The sequence below is a fragment of the Mus musculus genome, chromosome 14 (genome assembly GCF_000001635.26).
Source record: "Mus musculus strain C57BL/6J chromosome 14, GRCm38.p6 C57BL/6J".
Taxonomy (NCBI): Eukaryota; Metazoa; Chordata; class Mammalia; order Rodentia; family Muridae; genus Mus; species Mus musculus.
Window position 1 is genome coordinate 123,793,195 of NC_000080.6, and position 18,842 is coordinate 123,812,036.

Here is an 18,842-nt window from a genome sequence, read left to right on the forward strand (position 1 = left end):
CGGGTGTTGGGCAAGACTCTGCTGGCAAGGTAGCCCGGGGCTCGAGTCTCGAGTCGAGCAGAAGGGACTTGTGCCCCAGATCAGGCCCGGGTAGCCTGCTTCCCTATGTACCGCAGTCTGAAGTTCCGCGCGATTGGATTGGGGCAGGCACTGTGGTCCACTCACCAGAGGTCTTAGGGTCCCGTGGGGAGTCCTGTGTGGACCCTTGCGGGTGTTGGGCAAGACTCTGCTGGCAAGGTAGCCCGGGGCTCGAGTCTCGAGACGAGAATTGACTTTAAGGATAGTATCTTAGTTAGAGTTTTACTGCTTGTGAACAGACACCATGACCAAGGCAAGTCTTATAAAGGACAACATATATTTAGGGGCTGGCTTACAGGTCCAGAGGTTCAGTCCATTATCATCAAGGCAGGAGCATGGCAGCATCTAGGCAAGGCATGGTGCGGGCAGAGCTTAAAGTTCTACATCTTCATCTGAAGGTTGCTAGCAAAATACCAGCTCGCAAGCAGCTAGGGTGAGGGTCTTAAGCCCACAGCCACAGTGACACAGCTTCTCTAACAAGTCTGCACCTGCAAATAGTACAACTCTCTGGGCCATGTACACACCATCACAGATAGTAAAGTTATTATTCTTGCCTTGTGTAATTAGTGCTTTTGACCCCAGCATTCCTATGTATTCTGTGACCATATATGAACTGGGATCATGTGAATATTTTGGCTTAAAGTAGGGTAAAATATAACTTCAGTCTTCTTTTCCAGTTCTTGATGAAATATTCTAACATGTATTTTATGGGGGAAAATAAATGATGGCTCAGAATGGTGTCATGGTACATTAGTAAAGATAGGAACAATAGTTTATGTATAAATGTGTGTGTGTGTATATGTGTATGTGTGTGACTACGCATTGCTTAAAAAAAATCTGGATAGGCAAAGGAAATAAGGCTTTTAATTAAAAAAAGAAAAAGTCCTCTGTTACACATGAGCTTTCAATGCCTCAACTGCTAGTGGACACCCAGGGAAAAAAAAAACTAACAAATAGATTTAAGCTCCAGCTGTTTGAAATCTAATGTGATACAGTAGGGTAAAGACTATCTTTAGATTTAATAACTCTCTCCCAAATGAATTTCGCTGCTCATTTTACTGCTTTGATTGACTTTACCCTTTATGTGCAATGGGATGTCTGGGTTTGCTGTACTTTGTAGGCATGAGAGATGAGGGTGAGGATGCAGAGAAGGGCAGCAGGAGTGGGAGAAAGAGAAAGGGGGTGCCAGGAGGAGAAGCAGCCTATTATATTAGGTAGGGATCTAAATGTCAATTGAATTAAGTGAAAAAAAGTGTATTAGTCATTACAGAAAAACATCCATGGCAGTTCTGCAGCTTGATGGTAAGTAATAGACAAGATTCTAAGTGCAAACGGAGTTTCTGAACAGGAAAGGTAGGATAGAATTTAAATAGATACTAAAAGCTGGGATCTGTGTCTGTCTACAAAGGGGCTTTTGATTTCATTGAGGAAGGAACAGGGGACTTTTGCTTAGCTTCACAGTATGAAGAGGAGGTGCTAATAAAACCACCAGGGTTGATCTGGAGGAAAGAAAGGAATTGGGGAACTCTAAAAGCTAGAGACAAAGAAATCTAGGCCTTTTCCAAAGAAGAGACGGAGGAAGCATGGACTGGGCCTGAGGGGATGGCATGAGAGAAAGGAAGAACAGCAAGGAAGAACTTTGCTCTTCACCCTCCTCCTCCGTTGCTGTTGTGAGAGCAAAGTGTTCAAGCATTTGCATGAGTCACTTTTAGACTGTCTCCAAGCATGTCCTCTTCTGTTAAGTTGCTTTTCATTTCACACACCACTTCAATCATCCAAGTTATTTGTATCTCAACATGTATTTGTGTTATTTCATGCATTATAGATTTAGTAGTGCTACTTTCCAAAGGAAATATCAGTATGCTGATGCAAAGTAGAAGTTAAAATCCATCATCTAGAAGGGATAAAAAATATTTGTTTAAATGTAAAATTAGGGGAAGTTATCTAGCATGAATTATAATTACGGGTTGCCAGAGGAGTAAAGCAAAGCACATGAGTCACGGGCAAGGTTGGAGGGCATTTTGGACAGGGCTGAGGAGGTTGAAAGCTAATCATATTGCTGCAAATCATTGGAGCATCAGCTCCACTTCTGCTACACATTTTCTTCAATATCTAAGAGCCTTGGCTTTCAACAGTTTCTACACAAAGTGGCTTGGCTGCTATGGCAACTTGAGTTTTCCCTTTTGGTCACTTGAATGCACACATGACTATGCCTCCTATTGCCAGTCTATGTGATTTCTAGAACCCTACTTGTTGAGTGACCTGTATCCAGATTTCACTCTTCAAGAAAGTAGATGGGTGTATCAGAACAGAGGGAGTGTTATATCCTTAAACATACTGCCTGTCATGCGGCTTTATTTCTAATTAATTTTTTCTGTCTACTGATCTGGAAGTCTTATCTTTTCAAAAAGAAAAATCAAAAGTGACACTTTATTTTTAATATATTTTATCTTATCCATGAATTGCTTTTTAAATTCTGTGAAATATTTCATAAGTGATTAAAAAACTTTAAAAGAATGAATGAGAACCAGCTAAAATTAGTTTCCATGCCAACCGCAGACATACATTTTCCTGATGGCTGGTCTAGTTCTGCATAAACAGCCATGCTATAAAGTACTCTTGCCACATGGAAGTGAATGATTTTCTTTCTCTTTGAAAATCAAGGCAGCCAAGCTCTTGATTGCTTTCATTAGGTGGCTACTTCATGCTCGCTTATAGTAGATGTCTCCTAGGGAGTCAAAGTCAAAAAAAAAAACATTGCAATTAGAGGATTAATAATACACTTAATGCAAAATATATAAATGCTTGATTTTTTTTAACTGATGAGGAAATGAAAAAGAAATTGCCATCTGCTGTTTTGTAGTTGAGGTATGGAAACTATCACTCTAAAGATTTAATTGGTCATCTTACAGTGATGGTGGTATTTAACTTACCCTACAGAGGTATAACTTAATTGGAAATAAGAGACTTGTATTGCAATCCTACCTCACAGGCCCAATTTGTAGCCCATGTTTGTAGAAGGGAACTTCCAACATCCCATTCAAACCAGAAATGTTATAGAGTTGGTGGGTATAGTGGTTATTCCTATTTGTTAACTTGACTATATCTGGAATCCAGAATTGGAGAGTACACCCATGATCCAGATCTTGAAAGTAGAAGACACAAGTTTCTGACCTGGATCTTGACATGGGGATCTTGATACATAGTGGCGATGAAAAGCTTAGGCCCAGGCAAAGTAGTACTTATCTTTAATTCAGGAGACTGAGGTAAGGAGATCTCTGAGTTCAAGGTCAGCCTAGGACAGAACAAGTACAAGATCCTGGCATGGTGGTACACAGCTTAATCTGGACTACACCTTCTGCTGGAGGCCTGCATTAAAAGAAGAAAGATTCACTCTTCTTCAACTGCTTGCACTTACTTGCCAGCACATCTGTTGGAATCTACTTCTACAGAAGACCAGCTGAAACAACTAGCCTTGTGGGACTGAGCAATTACTAGATTCTTGGGCTTCCCATCCACAGCTACCCATTGCTTGCTTAGTCAGGTTAGTAATTGGCAGACTATAAGTCATTACAATACATTCCCTTAACATGTAGAGACATTCCATACATTCTGTAACTCTAGAGAACCCTGACTAATACAGTAGAAGAGGCTTGGCTTGGCTTTCAAATATGATCTTGTTTTTTAAAACAAGGTTTGTGTACTAGAGGAATCTTGAATAAAATAATTAGAAAGATGTAGCAAAGTCATTTCACCTTTTTCTTTTCCTCAGTACTTGTCTAAGCAATGGATTTATTTAATGGGGGGGGTCTTTCCCATCATTTTTTCCCTATGGAGTGTAGACTAAGCAAACAAAGAGAAATATATTATTTTGTTTAGAAGTTTCTACCTTCTGTTGTGTGAATTTTCCTGGAAATGGTTGAACAGAACACATGTTCACCTCAAGTAGGGCATTGACAATTAAGTAATTAATCAAAGTGAAACAAAGCCAACACCATTAAACCTGATTTTAGCTTGGTGAACCAATGAGTTTGTTGAGGTCATTGAAAGGAGCACGTTCATACTCAATATCAGCTATATTAACAGAATGCTTGACCCAGTGTTGATGATGATTCACGAATACTGCATCCCTAGAGTTCTCTGCCCAACTTGCAGGAACCTCCACTGAAGGAAACCCCTCACTCCTGCGCACAATTGTTCTTTACTTGCATAGCACTGGGAGTGACCATGTGACTTTTGTAAATTTCCAGAGTTTCATAAGTCTTTTAAATTGTTGTCGTCCTTGAGGTTTATAAACCTTCTTCCTCCTTCGAGATGGAATATTTTAATCAGAAGGAACATCTAACAAAACCTTCTTATGTGATCCTCAGAATGCCCTTGGATATATTAGCACAGTGTTCAGAGTTCATGATTCCCCAAGAAGCAGATTAACCCCACCTCTTAAACATACAGGTTATAACTTAGTGATGCCAATGAGTACCAGTTAATTTTTATGGGACAAACTCAGAAAAGTATAGTGTTGCACCTCCATACCCTCTAATTTCTTGAAACCAGCAGTTCTTAATCTATGGATCAAGGCCCCTTTGGTAAACTTCTGTCTCCAAAAGTATTTACATTATGTTTCATAACAACAGCAAAATTATAGTTATGAAGTAGCAGCAAAAATAATTTTATGGTTGGGGGTGTATTAAAAGGTTGGAGAACCTTTTAGTTAGGAGGGTTGAGAACCACTGCAAACTGTACCTCCAATTTATGTGAGGGTTGTTGAAATGGAGTCCACACAGTAGGTGCTATATGTTACAGACATTCCTTTGTGTCACAGTTCTTGGGACCAGAAGTCTGATATCAAGTTGGTGGCTTGGCTTTATGTTAGTTAGGAGCAATGAAGTGACTCAGGCTCTCTTCTAAACATTGACAATTTGTTTACTGGCTTTTTGATGATCTGTTGCCTGTAGTCATAGTACACTGACCTTTACCTGCATTTTACCAGGCATCTTTTCTATGCATGCAGTTCTATGTTTAGATTGTTCTTGCTTATAGGGATCTGTCATTCATAGATTAAGGACACCCTACCCTACCCTATCTCACCTTATCTTACCTGAATACATCTGCAATGGTCCCATTTTCAAATACCATGGCATTTGAAGTTCTGGTGGTCATAAATTCAACATACCAATGAAAAGGACACACATAACCTGTGTGTTCTAATTCTATTGATAAATATTATATGATTTTATTCTGGAAGTACTTAGCCAACTTCAGATTTCCTTTGGAGTAAAAAACATAAGTTAATCCAGAGTCTCATAGAACTTTATTGCTGCCTCTGTGTTTCTGCTAGATGCCAGATCCCTTATTGCCACATCTATGTTTCTCACTTAGTAGGACATTAGTTGTTCATATCCATCTACCCATCTAAACACAAGTCTTCCTTAAGCGTAGCACTCTATTTTCTTAAAAATCTCAAAACATGAATAAATAAATTAGGATTTTCTTCTTATGTCTTGCTGGCCCTGCAGGATAACAATTGACCTTAACAGCCACTTCACTTCCCAGTTCCACTGCAACTGTCCCAAGTTAGTACTAAAAAAATTTCAGTTCTTTCCAAGAGTCATGCAGGGTGGATTTCCAACATTCTCCCTCTGTGTCTATATACAGTCACCCTTGAGGTAGGCAGGGTAGAAGACTTTCTCCTAACCACAAAAACTCTTCATTCCTCTTTGGTAGAATTCATATTCAGACTCAGGATGGACAGGAAGTATGAAAAATACCCAAAATACCAATAATGTCTCTCTTTCATCTAGCTTAGAATAATTCTTATGAACTTTGCAAATCTATTCTTAATTCAGTTATATTAAAACTGAATTGCACATAAAAGTGGAATATACCTGTATAAATTTTATTAATTTGTAATTTTATGTCTTTTTATAGTAATAGTATATATAAACAAAATAAATGTTTCTAAAGATAAAAATATAAATATTATTTTTATTGTTTCTTCCTTGACATATTCCATGAATGAATGATGTTAATACACTCTAGACTATTTGTATTAGATCTTGGCCTACCATTAATAATCAGAGAGAACAATATGAATTCTGACATTTATTTATTTATTCATGTTTTGAGATTTTTAAGAGGCAGTTGATAATAAGGCCTATTATTAATGTAGAGAAACTTTAAGGAACTTTAGAAAAAAATCTCAAGCAACATGCAGAAACAAACATACATGCATGATTTGACCTGGTTATAATTTTGTTAGCATACTGACTAACAATGAAAGTAAAATGTGTAAAAAATACATATTTAAGTGAGTACCCAGTTCAAATTGAATAATAGCTTAATTTTTAAGGACTTTCCCACTAGTTTTGTGAAATAGAAACACTGCTTGTCAAATAATCCATGTGCACTGTTACCAGTTGGTGGGGTATACCTTTTTGTGTGCCCTAAAACAAAGAGGGCAAATGATGCTGAATATGTTTTTACTTTATGTCATTTTTTATTTTCTTTTTAAAAAAATTTATTAGATATTTTCTTTATTTACATTTCAAATGCTATCCCAGAAGTCCCCTATACCCTCCCCCCTCCCTGCTCCTCTACCCACTCACTCCTACTTCTTGGCCCTGATGTTCCCCTGTATTGGGGCATATAAGTTTGTAAGACCAAGGGGCCTCTCTTCCCAATGATGGCCTACTAGGCTATCTTCTGCTACATATGCAGCTAGAGACACGAGCTCTGGGGGTACTGGTTTGTTCATATTATTGTTCCTCCTATAGGATTGTAAACACCTTCAGCTCCTTGGGTGCTTTCTCTAGCTCCTCCATTGGGGGCCCTGTGCTCCATCCTATAGATGACTGTGAGCCTCCTCTTCTGTGTTTTCCAGGCACTGGCATAGCCTCACAAGAGACAGCTATATCAGGATCCTTTCAGCAAAATCTTGCTGGCATATGCAATAGTGTCTGGGTTTGGTGGCTGATTATGGGATGGACCCCTGGGTGGGGCAGTCTCTGGATTGTCTATCCTTTCATCTTAGCTCCAAACTTTAAGTCTGTAAAATCATTTATTGTCTTAAGCTTACGATCGTAGTTATTAGGCCAGTGTGTTAGAATGCCTATTCTTCAAAGCTTTTGGTCTAGGTGGATGTATACCATTGCATCACGCAGAGTTTCCATTTTTATCAATTATCTTAGAGACATTTATTGCTTACTAACTTTCATATATGTGAATACTAATGTACATATACGATGCACATATTATTACATGTATGCATGCATATCATAATCAGAGAACAACCTCAAGATACCTTTCTCATTTTCCATTTGGTTTAACACAGGTCTCTTGTTCACCACTGTATTTGCCAGGCTAGCTAGCTCAGGAAGTTTCCAGGATTCTCCTATCTCTGCCTTCTATCTTGCCATGGGAGTACTGATATTACAGACAAATGCTTCCGGATCTGACTTTATGTGGATTCTGGGAACCTGAACTCAGGTTTTAATGTTTGTGTGACATGCAATTTACTCATTGAGCCATCTCTCTCTGGACCATTCTGGGATTTTTTTAGATTAGTTTGGCAAGGTTTTTCCACTCAAACACATTATTCATATGTGTTTTCTGATAGAGTCTTAGGGTTTGAAATTTGAAGTTCAAAGGGAAAGAGACCTGAGGCCATCTGTCCCAGATCTCTGAGCCTTCCTTTTTTCCTTTCCTATCTTGATTGACCTGGGACACAGGACATACCTCCTTATTGTAATAGAAAAGGGCCATAAACTTCTTGGGGTTTATAAGGATTAAGCAGAATCAGCAAATAACTCTAATGTTCTTACCAAGACACATTTTGTAAGAAATGAGGGATACATACATATTTTTATTTTACTACTCTTTGCCTGACTGAGTTGAAGGAAGTGAAAGGTTAATTATATAGCACATCAAAGCTCACAGTTAACTGTAGCAGAATTTGCAAGAACTCCTAGAAGTTTTCTGAATCCTTAATGTAAGTGTGTTTGTGCACAAATTTAATGCAAAAACATTTAATGCATGAATGTATTTGACATTATGCAACTTATTACCTGAGTTCTTCCAAAATACCGTATTTACTATAATACATTATCTTTTAATCTCTTTACCGAAATTTCTATTTTAAGTCCCAATTTTATCAGGATTAACCCAAGTCTACTTTACATACAATTAGATTGGCATATGTAATATTTTAATGTGAACTTTGACTAAAAAATATAATTTCAACTTTTTCATTTTTGAGTAGAAATATAATTTAGTAACAATTTTTGGATGTTTAGATATCAATCATTACCTATTTTTTGATTGTTTGTTGTTTGTTTAGTCCCTGCTTTGAAGAGTCTGCTTTGCTTTGTTATGAGGAAGTTTTATTTTTCTGTCCTAAAGTCATGAAAACAGAATTGCTGGTCCTGTCCCTTGCTGGCATCAACAGGGGATAGCCTGAACTGCAGGTCACTTAGGCAACATAGTAGAGCTGGTCCTGACTGAAAGGTTACTGGTGACCCAGTCCAGAGGGTATGAGACTAAGAGCTCTCTAAGTGCCTGCTGCAGCAATTAGAAGAGTGGTCTCTGAAACTTATCAGGACTACACACTAGAGCTGGCCTTGCTGTTGTATGCTCATGTAAGTCAGCCCAGAGGTCATGAGAACCAGGAGAGCTGGCTCTAAGCCAGCTGGGGCAATGCTGGAGAGGTTGCCCTGATGGTGTGGGTGAAGTAGAGCTGATGGGCTGACCAGCTTATCTACCAAGCAGGCCTAGATCCAGGGCTTTGAGTCAGGCAGCCCCAACATCTACCCCATTGATGAACTGCTGGAGAATGTGAAGGGGTTTACTACAAATCCAAAGCCTGAGGATCTCCATGACACAGGGCAAAAACAGGTTATCTGAGAGGAGTCCTGGAGAGGATTCAGTGTTGGTAGAGTAGCAGAAGCCAGAGCCCTTTGACTAGACCAATGACTCATCGCAAAGATCGCTACAATTCACAAGTAACAATGTGTTGAGAAAAAAGCATATACTGTGGAGCACACTGTGTGTGACACACTACAGCTTCCACAATGAGAGTTTTTTCCTTTGGGCACCAGGTTGCCAGGGCAGATGGCAGGTACAAGGGGACTGAAAAATGAGTGAGATTTGGGTACATGATGTGATGTTCACAAGGAATTAATAACAAGTTAAATAAAAAAAATTAAACAAATATTTTTCTAGTCTATAGTGTCAGATTTTTTTAAAGTAAATTGAACCTTAGAGTTATTTAGTCCAATGTCTTATTTTTGCAGGCACACCTAAGAATCCTGAGTTTCTACCTGTTTCAGTCTGGTCCAATTTGTCAAAGGAAACACAGGAAACAGAGGCTTTGGTGTCAAGTCTGGGCCACATGCTGCCTTTCCAGGAAAAATGGCTTACTCTAGCCCACTCATTTCAACTTCTAAGCAAATGATATTGACAGAAGCATTTTGAGTGCAGGAGCTACATAAATATTCACCCTTTGTCCCCTCACTTGCAAAATCAAGTAACGAAATCTATCTTATTGGCTCATTATGACAATTAATGGACTAATCTGCATAAAGTACTTGCTACAGTGTTAGAAGCCAATAATTATCACTTTTGTTTTCCTTTGCTTTTCTATTTTACTCGTCAGGATCATGTGGCTTACTAATGTCATGGCAACACTAAAATGAAGACTTAATATTGAAGGCTTTTCACATAGAGTTTTTCCATTGCACACATTGAAATGTTCCCAAAAATGAAAAGCAGAAATATCTAAAAGGTAATCGTTTGTTAGCCTAAAAATCTTACTATGGGCCAGTCACTGACCCTGAGTTAAAAACACTGCTAAGTTTCTACTTCGAAGTATGAACTAATTGCTATATTAGAAAATGAAAGTTTTAGTGTTGGTTAATTCTTGAGTTTTTTGCAAGTGACGAAGGCCATGGAATCAACAGTGTCTCAAAAAGACAAGGAGAAAATTGAGTATGTCTAAGTAAGCAAGTTTGAATCTGCTGGGAAGTAGTGTAGATCCTGGTAATTTGCACATTTGAAGAAAGAGCAAATGGGTTTTATCTGGCAGGGCCAACCAAGAAATCAGATTAAAACATCAGCTTCAAGGTTGTAGCAATTGCTACAGCAAGGCTGTAGCAATAATGTATCTTGTCAGTGCCAATGGAGGACCAGATTTTATAACTATTCTAGTGATAAGGTTATTGTCAATAGAAATCATAGATAGTGTTGAATAAATTAAGTAAGCAGAGATATTTTAGTTTTTAAAATTATTTCAGTTAAACAACTTACAAATAAATAAACACTTTCAAATTATACATTTTATGATATGATTTTAAAATTTAAAATAAGCAAGCATTAGTGACAACGGTTAAGAATGCCTGAGTTACTGAAGTAACTCAAGTTATTCTTGTTCATATTTATAGTCTCTATTTAAATATCGGCTACATAGCCTTGTAAGATCTGGGAAAGCAAGCTACAGTTACAATGTTTCTTTGATGAGTTTAGCCCCCAAAGCAAATTATGATTTTAGTTTCCATCTGGGATACAGAGAGCTAGAAAGTGTGGTTTATACCCTGAGAATGGAGAAAAGTAGAAAAACTGCTGATTCTTATGTGTTCTCAAATTCTTCTAAAATAACAGGATAAGCAACTAGGCCCCAGTGTGGAAAAAGATAAACATCTGGAGGGAGACAAGAAGTGAGCACTGACTTTTCTGTAGTTACAACCAAATCCTTATGGGTCATAGCTGGAGAATATGTAGGTTAAAATTTTTAAGATGGGTGGGTAGCCCATCCCTCAACTGGGGACCATACTTATCTACTGAATGCGGTCACTTCAAGTTTGATATCACCTCTGTTGGGTATTTTGGCTAATGTCATGCACCTTGGGATCCATCCCATCTGCAGACACCAAACACTGACACTATTGCTGATGCCAAAAAGTGCTTGCAGACAGGAGCCTAGTATGACTGTCCTCTGAGAGGCTTTACCAGCACCTGACTAACACAGATGCAGATATAGCCAACTATCAGACTGAGCCCATGGACCCCAATGGAAGAGTTAGGGGAAGGATTGAAGGAGCTGAAGGAAATTGTAACCCTATAGGAAGAACAACAGTATCAAGTAACCATATCCCCCAGAGCTCCCAGGGACTAAACCAGCAATCAAAGAGCCATGAGTCCATGGCTCCAGGTACACATGTAGCAGAGGACTGCCTTATCTGGCATCAATAAGAGGGGAGGTCCTTGGTCATGTGGAGGCATGTTGTCCCAGGATGGGGGATGCAAGAGTGTATGTGTGGGTGTGGTAGTACCATCTTAGAGGCAAAGGGGACAGGGGATGGGATTGGGAGGTGCATAGGGGAGACCATTTGAAATGTAAATAAATAAAATGACCAGTTTGTAAAAAAAAAAGCATCAAAACAAAAACAAAATATGTAGGAAGCTCTGGGAGCTGCTTCAGCAGCAGTGTTTGTTTTGTGTGAGTGTGAGGAGGGGGCGTTTTACACAATCTTCACACTTGTCTCCTGTAACTCCAACTGACTGCTTACAGAAGAGATTGGAAATTGGTTTTCTTTTTTTTTTTTTTTTTCCATTTTTTATTAGGTATTTAACTCATTTACATTTCCAATGCTATACCAAAAGTCCCCCATATCCACCCACCCCGACTCCCCTGCCCACCCACTCCCCCTTTTTGGCCCTGGTATTCCCCTGTACTGGGGCATATAAAGTTTGCAAGTCCAATGGGCCTCTCTTTCCAGTGATGGCCGACTAGGCCATCTTTTGATATATATGCAGCTAGAGTCAAGAGCTCCGGGGTACTGGTTAGCTCATAATGTTGTTCCACCTATAGGGTTGCAGATCCCTTTAGCTCCTTGGCTACTTTCTCTAGCTCCTCCATTGGGAGCCCTATGATCCATCCATTAGCTGACTGTGAGCATCCACTTCTGTGTTTGCTGGGCCCCGGCATAGTCTCACAAGAGACAGCTACATCTGCGTCCTTTCAACAAAATCTTGCTAGTGTATGCAATGGTGTCAGCGTTTGGATGCTGATTATGGGGTGGATCCCTGGCTATGGCAGTCTCTACATGGTCCATCCTTTCATCTCAGCTCCAAACTCCGTATCTGTAACTCCTTCCATGGGTGTTTTGTTCCCAAATCTAAGGAGGGGCATAGTGTCCACACTTCAGTCTTCATTCTCCTTGAGTTTCATGTGTTTAGCAAATTATATCTTATATCTTGGGTATCCTAGGTTTGGGGCTAATATCCACTTATCAGTGAATACATATTGTGTGAGTTTCTTTGTGAATGTGTTACCTCACTCAGGATGATGCCCTCCAGGTCCATCCATTTGGCTAGGAATTTCATAAATTCATTCTTTTTAATAGCTGAGTAGTACTCCATTGTGTAGATGTACCACATTTTCTGTATCCATTCCTCTGTTGAGGGGCATCTAGGTTCTTTCCAGCTTCTGGCTATTATAAATAAGGCTGCTATGAACATAGTGGAGCATGTGTCCTTCTTACCTGTTGGGGCATCTTCTGGATATATGCCCAGGAGAGGTATTGCTGGATCCTCCGGTAGTACTATGTCCAGTTTTCTGAGGAACCGCCAGACTGATTTCCAGAGTGGTTGTACAAGCCTGCACTCCCACCAACAATGGAGGAGTGTTCCTCTTTCTCCACATCCTCGCCAGCATCTGCTGTCACCTGAATTTTTGATCTTAGCCATTCTGACTGGTGTGAGGTGGAATCTCAGGGTTGTTTTGATTTGCATTTCCCTGATGATTAAGGATGTTGAAGATTTTTTCAAGTGCTTCTCTGCCATTCGGTATTCCTCAGGTGAGAATTCTTTGTTCAGTTCTGAGCCCCATTTTTTAATGGGGTTATTTGATTTTCTGAAGTCCACCTTCTTGAGTTCTTTATATATGTTGGATATTAGTCCCCTATCTGATTTAGGATAGGTAAAGATCCTTTCCCAATCTGTTGGTGGTCTTTTTGTCTTATTGACGGTGTCTTTTGCCTTGCAGAAACTTTGGAGTTTCATTAGGTCCCATTTGTCGATTCTCGATCTTACAGCACAAGCCATTGCTGTTCTGTTCAGGAATTTTTCCCCTGTGCCCATATCTTCAAGGCTTTTCCCCACTTTCTCCTCTATAAGTTTCAGTGCCTCTGGTTTTATGTGAAGTTCCTTGATCCACTTAGATTTGACCTTAGTACAAGGAGATAAGTATGGATCGATTCGCATTCTTCTACACGATAACAACCAGTTGTGCCAGCACCAATTGTTGAAAATGCTGTCTTTCTTCCACTGGATGGTTTTAGCTCCCTTGTCGAAGATCAAGTGACCATAGGTGTGTGGGTTCATTTCTGGATCTTCAATTCTATTCCATTGGTCTACTTGTCTGTCTCTATACCAGTACCATGCAGTTTTTATCACAATTGCTCTGTAGTAAAGATTTAGGTCTGGCATGGTGATTCCGCCAGAAGTTCTTTTATCCTTGAGAAGACTTTTTGCTATCCTAGGTTTTTTGTTATTCCAGACAAATTTGCAAATTGCTCCTTCCAATTCGTTGAAGAATTGAGTTGGAATTTTGATGGGGATTGCATTGAATCTGTAGATTGCTTTTGGCAAGATAGCCATTTTTACAATGTTGATCCTGCCAATCCATGAGCATGGGAGATCTTTCCATCTTCTGAGATCTTCTTTAATTTCTTTCTTCAGAGATTTGAAGTTTTTATCATACAGATCTTTCACCTCCTTAGTTAGAGTCACGCCAAGATATTTTATATTATTTGTGACTATTGAGAAGGGTGTTGTTTCCCTAATTTCTTTCTCAGCCTGTTTATTCTTTGTATAGAGAAAGGCCATTGACTTGTTTGAGTTTATTTTATATCCAGCTACTTCACCGAAGCTGTTTATCAGGTTTAGGAGTTCTCTGGTAGAATTTTTAGGGTCACTTATATATACTATCATATCATCTGCAAAAAGTGATATTTTGACTTCCTCTTTTCCAATTTGTATCCCCTTGATCTCCTTTTGTTGTCGAATTGCTCTGGCTAATACTTCAAGTACTATGTTGAAAAGGTAGGGAGAAAGTGGGCAGCCTTGTCTAGTCCCTGATTTTAGTGGGATTGCTTCCAGCTTCTCTCCATTTACTTTGATGTTGGCTACTGGTTTGCTGTAGATTGCTTTTATCATGTTTAGGTATGGGCCTTGAATTCCTGATCTTTCCAAAACTTTTATCATGAATGGGTGTTGGATCTTGTCAAATGCTTTTTCTGCATCTAACGAGATGATCATGTGGTTTTTGTCTTTGAGTTTGTTTATATAATGGATTACATTGATGGATTTTCGTATATTAAACCATCCCTGCATCCCTGGAATAAAACCTACTTGGTCAGGATGGATGATTGCTTTAATGTGTTCTTGGATTCGGTTAGCGAGAATTTTATTGAGGATTTTTGCATCGATATTCATAAGAGAAATTGGTCTGAAGTTCTCTATCTTTGTTGGATCTTTCTGTGGTTTAGGTATCAGAGTAATAGTGGCTTCATAAAATGAGTTGGGTAGAGTACCTTCTACTTCTATTTTGTGAAATAGTTTGTGCAGAATTGGAATTAGATCTTCTTTGAAGGTCTGATAGAACTCTGCACTAAACCCATCTGGTCCTGGGCTTTTTTTGGTTGGGAGACTATTAATAACTGCTTCTATTTCTTTAGGTGATATGGGACTGTTTAGATGGTCAACTTGATCCTGATTCAACTTTGGTACCTGGTCTCTGTCCAGAAATTTGTCCATTTCGTCCAGGTTTTCCAGTTTTGTTGAGTATAGCCTTTTGTAGAAGGATCTGATGGTGTTTTGGATTTCTTCAGGATCTGTTGTTATGTCTCCCTTTTCATTTCTGATTTTGTTAATTAGGATTTTGTCCCTGTGCCCTTTAGTGAGTCTAGCTAAGGGTTTATCTATCTTGTTGATTTTCTCAAAGAACCAACTCCTCGTTTGGTTAATTCTTTGAATAGTTCTTCTTGTTTCCACTTGGTTGATTTCACCCCTGAGTTTGATTATTTCCTGCCGTCTACTCCTCTTGGGTGAATTTGCTTCCTTTTTTTCTAGGGCTTTTAGATGTGTTGTCAAGCTGCTAGTATGTGCTGTCTCCCGTTTCTTCTTGGAGGCACTCAGCGCTATGAGTTTCCCTCTTAGAAATGCTTTCATTGTGTCCCATAGGTTTGGGTACGTTGTGGCTTCATTTTCATTAAACTCTAAAAAGTCTTTAATTTCTTTCTTTATTCCTTCCTTGACCAAGGTATCATTGAGAAGAGTGTTATTCAGTTTCCACGTGAATGTTGGCTTTCCATTATTTATGTTGTTATGGAAGATCAGTCTTAGGCCATGGTGGTCTGATAGGATACATGGGACAATTTCAATATTTTTGTATCTATTGAGGCCTGTTTTGTGACCAATTATATGGTCAATTTTTGAGAAGGTCCCGTGAGGTGCTGAGAAGAAGGTATATCCTTTTGTTTTAGGATAAAATGTTCTGTAGATATCTGTCAGGTCCATTTGTTTCATAACTTCTGTTAGTTTCACTGTGTCCCTGTTTAGTTTCTGTTTCCACGATCTGTCCTTTGAAGAAAGTGGTGTGTTGAAGTCTCCCACTATTATTGTGTGAGGTGCAATGTATGCTTTGAGCTTTACTAAAGTGTCTCTAATGAATGTGGCTGCCCTTGCATTTGGTGCGTAGATATTCAGAATTGAGAGTTCCTCTTGGAGGATTTTACCTTTGATGAGTATGAAGTGTCCCTCCTTGTCTTTTTTGATAACTTTGGGTTGGAAGTCGATTTTATCCGATATTAAAATGGCTACTCCAGCTTGTTTCTTCAGTCCATTTGCTTGGAAAATTGTTTTCCAGCCTTTCACTCTGAGGTAGTGTCTGTCTTTTTCCCTGAGATGGGTTTCCTGTAAGCAGCAGAATGTTGGGTCCTGTTTGTGTAGCCAGTCTGTTAGTCTATGTCTTTTTATTGGGGAATTGAGTCCATTGATATTAAGAGATATTAAGGAAAAGTAATTGTTGCTCCCTTTTATTTTTGTTGTTAGAGTTGGCATTCTGTTCTTGTGGCTGTCTTCTTTTTGGTTTGTTGAATGATTACTTTCTTGGTTGTTCTAGGGCGTGATTTCCGTCCTTGTATTGCTTCTTTTCTGTTATTATCCTTTGAAGGGCTGGATTCGTGGAAAGATATTGTGTGAACTTGGTTTTGTCGTGGAATACTTTGGTTTCTCCATCTATGGTAATTGAGAGTTTGGCCGGGTATAGTAGCCTGGGCTGGCATTTGTGTTCTCTTAGTGTCTGTATAACATCTGTCCAGGCTCTTCTGGCTTTCATAGTCTCTGGTGAAAAGTCTGGTGTAATTCTGATAGGCCTTCCTTTATATGTTACTTGACCTTTCTCCCTTACTGCTTTTAATATTCTATCTTTATTTAGTGCATTTGTTGTTCTGATTATTATGTGTCGGGAGGAATTTCTTTTCTGGTCCAGTCTATTTGGAGTTCTGTATGCTTCTTGTATGATCATGGGCATCTCTTTTTTTATGTTTGGGAAGTTTTCTTCTATTATTTTGTTGAAGATATTAGCTGGCCCTTTAAGTTGAAAATCTTCATTCTCATCAATTCCTATTATCCGTAGGTTTGGTCTTCTCGTTGTGTCCTGGATTACCTGGATGTTTTGAGTTAGGATCCTTTTGCATTTTGTATTTTCTTTGACTGTTGTGTCGATGTTCTCTATGGAATCTTCTGCACCTGAGATTCTCTCTTCCATTTCTTGTATTCTGTTGCTGATGCTCGCATCTATGGTTCCAGATCTCTTTCCTAGGGTTTCTATCTCCAGCGTTGCCTCGCTTTGGGTTTTCTTTATTGTGTCTACTTCCCCTTTTAGTTCTAGTATGGTTTTGTTCATTTCCATCACCTGTTTGGCTGTGTTTTCCTGCTTTTCTTTAAGAGCCTGTAACTCTTTAGCAGTGCTCTCCTGTAAATCTTTAAGTGACTTATGAAAGTCCTTCTTGATGTCCTCTATCATCATCATGAGAAATGTTTTTAAATCTGGGTCTAGATTTTCGGTTGTGTTGGGGTGCCCAGGACTAGGTGGGGTGGGAGTGCTGCGTTCTGATGATGGTGAGTGGTCTTGATTTCTGTTAGTAGGATTCTTACGTTTGCCTTTCGCCATCTGGTAATCTCTGAAGCTAGCTGTTTTAGTTGTCACTGTTAAGAGCTTGTTCTTCAGGTGACTCTGTTAGCCTCTATGAGCAGACCTGGAGGGTAGCACTCTCCTTAGTTTCAGTGGGCAGAGTATTCTCTGCAGGCAAGCTCTCTTCTTGCAAGGCAGGTACCCAGATATCTGGTGTTCGAACCAGACTCCTGGCAGAAGTTGTGTTCCACTCACTAGAGGTCTTAGGATCACGTGTGGAATCCTGTGTGGGCCCTTGCGGGTGTCAGGCGACTCAGCTGGCAAGGTAGCCGGGGCTCGAGTGGAGTGGAAGGGGTTTGTGCCCCAGATCAAGCCCGGGTAGCCTGCTTCCCTATGTACTGCAGTCTCAAGTTCCACGCGATTGGATTGGGGCAGGCGCTGTGTTCCACTCACCAGAGGTCTTAGGGTCCCGTGGGGAGTCCCGTGTGGGCCCTTGCGGGTGTTGGGCAAGACTCTGCTGTCAAGGTAGCCCGGGGCTCGAGTCTCGAGTCGAGCGGAAGGGACTTGTGCCCCAGATCAGACCCGGGTAGCCTGCTTCCCTATGTACCGCAGTCTCAAGTTCCGCGCAATTGGATTGGGGCAGGCACTGTGGTCCACTCACCAGAGGTCTTAGGGTCCCGTGGGGAGTCCCGTGTGGACCCTTGCGGGTGTTGGGCAAGACTCTGCTGGCAAGGTAGCCCGGGGCTCGAGTCTCGAGTCGAGCGGAAGGGACTTGTGCCGGAAATTGGTTTTCAATGTGATTCATGAACTGGGGACCATAGGGAAATCACCAAACCTTTATGGTTATGAAAACTTCCATAAGCACTGTCCTGATTTTCCTACAAAACAAAGCTTTCCTCTGTGTTTAGTCAAAGACAAACAAACACTGTTTTCTAGGGTAACAGTTGCATGTGGGGGAAAGACAGAAATATTTGCTCAAAGTAAAGACAGAAAATCTTGGAATGATTGGAATAAAGATACATTAAATGCAGAAGAACAAAGATAATAATTAGAGGAGACTTCTTTTCAGAAATCATACAAGCATGAGGAAAATGGAGTGACATTTTTAAAGCACAGAAAGGAATGATAAAGTAACATTGTATCCAGCAAAAGTACTTTTAAAAATCAAAATGAAAGACTTTTCATATAAGAATATTTATCACAACAAATTTACTCTAAGGAAATGTACACTTCCTCAGACAAAAATGATATGACACTGGAAATCACTTGGGCTACCAAAGAGATGAAGATGGCTAGAAATTGAGAGAAATTGCCATGAAATAGCACAGAAATTCACCTCATTATTCTTGGTCTAAATTGAGGATAACTGTCTAATTCAAAACTAAAGAACAACATGTATTATTACAGTTAATATGAGGTATATTTATACAAAAGCAAAAATAGCATAGAGAATGAGAGGAGAGAATTAAGTACTCGCTCTCTTATGTTTCTAACACTACACATAAGACATTTGAAAATAAATTCTGATTAATTAAAGGAAAATACAATGGGAAATACAATGTAGACTTGGTTAATA

General features: G+C 39.5%; 1 protein-coding gene across 2 annotated transcripts in view; it reads left to right on the forward strand.

The window, feature by feature from the left end:
• Nucleotides 1-18,842, forward strand: part of Itgbl1 (integrin, beta-like 1) — a 318,929-nt gene that overhangs the window by 133,258 nt on the left and 166,829 nt on the right. The window lies entirely within an intron of this gene.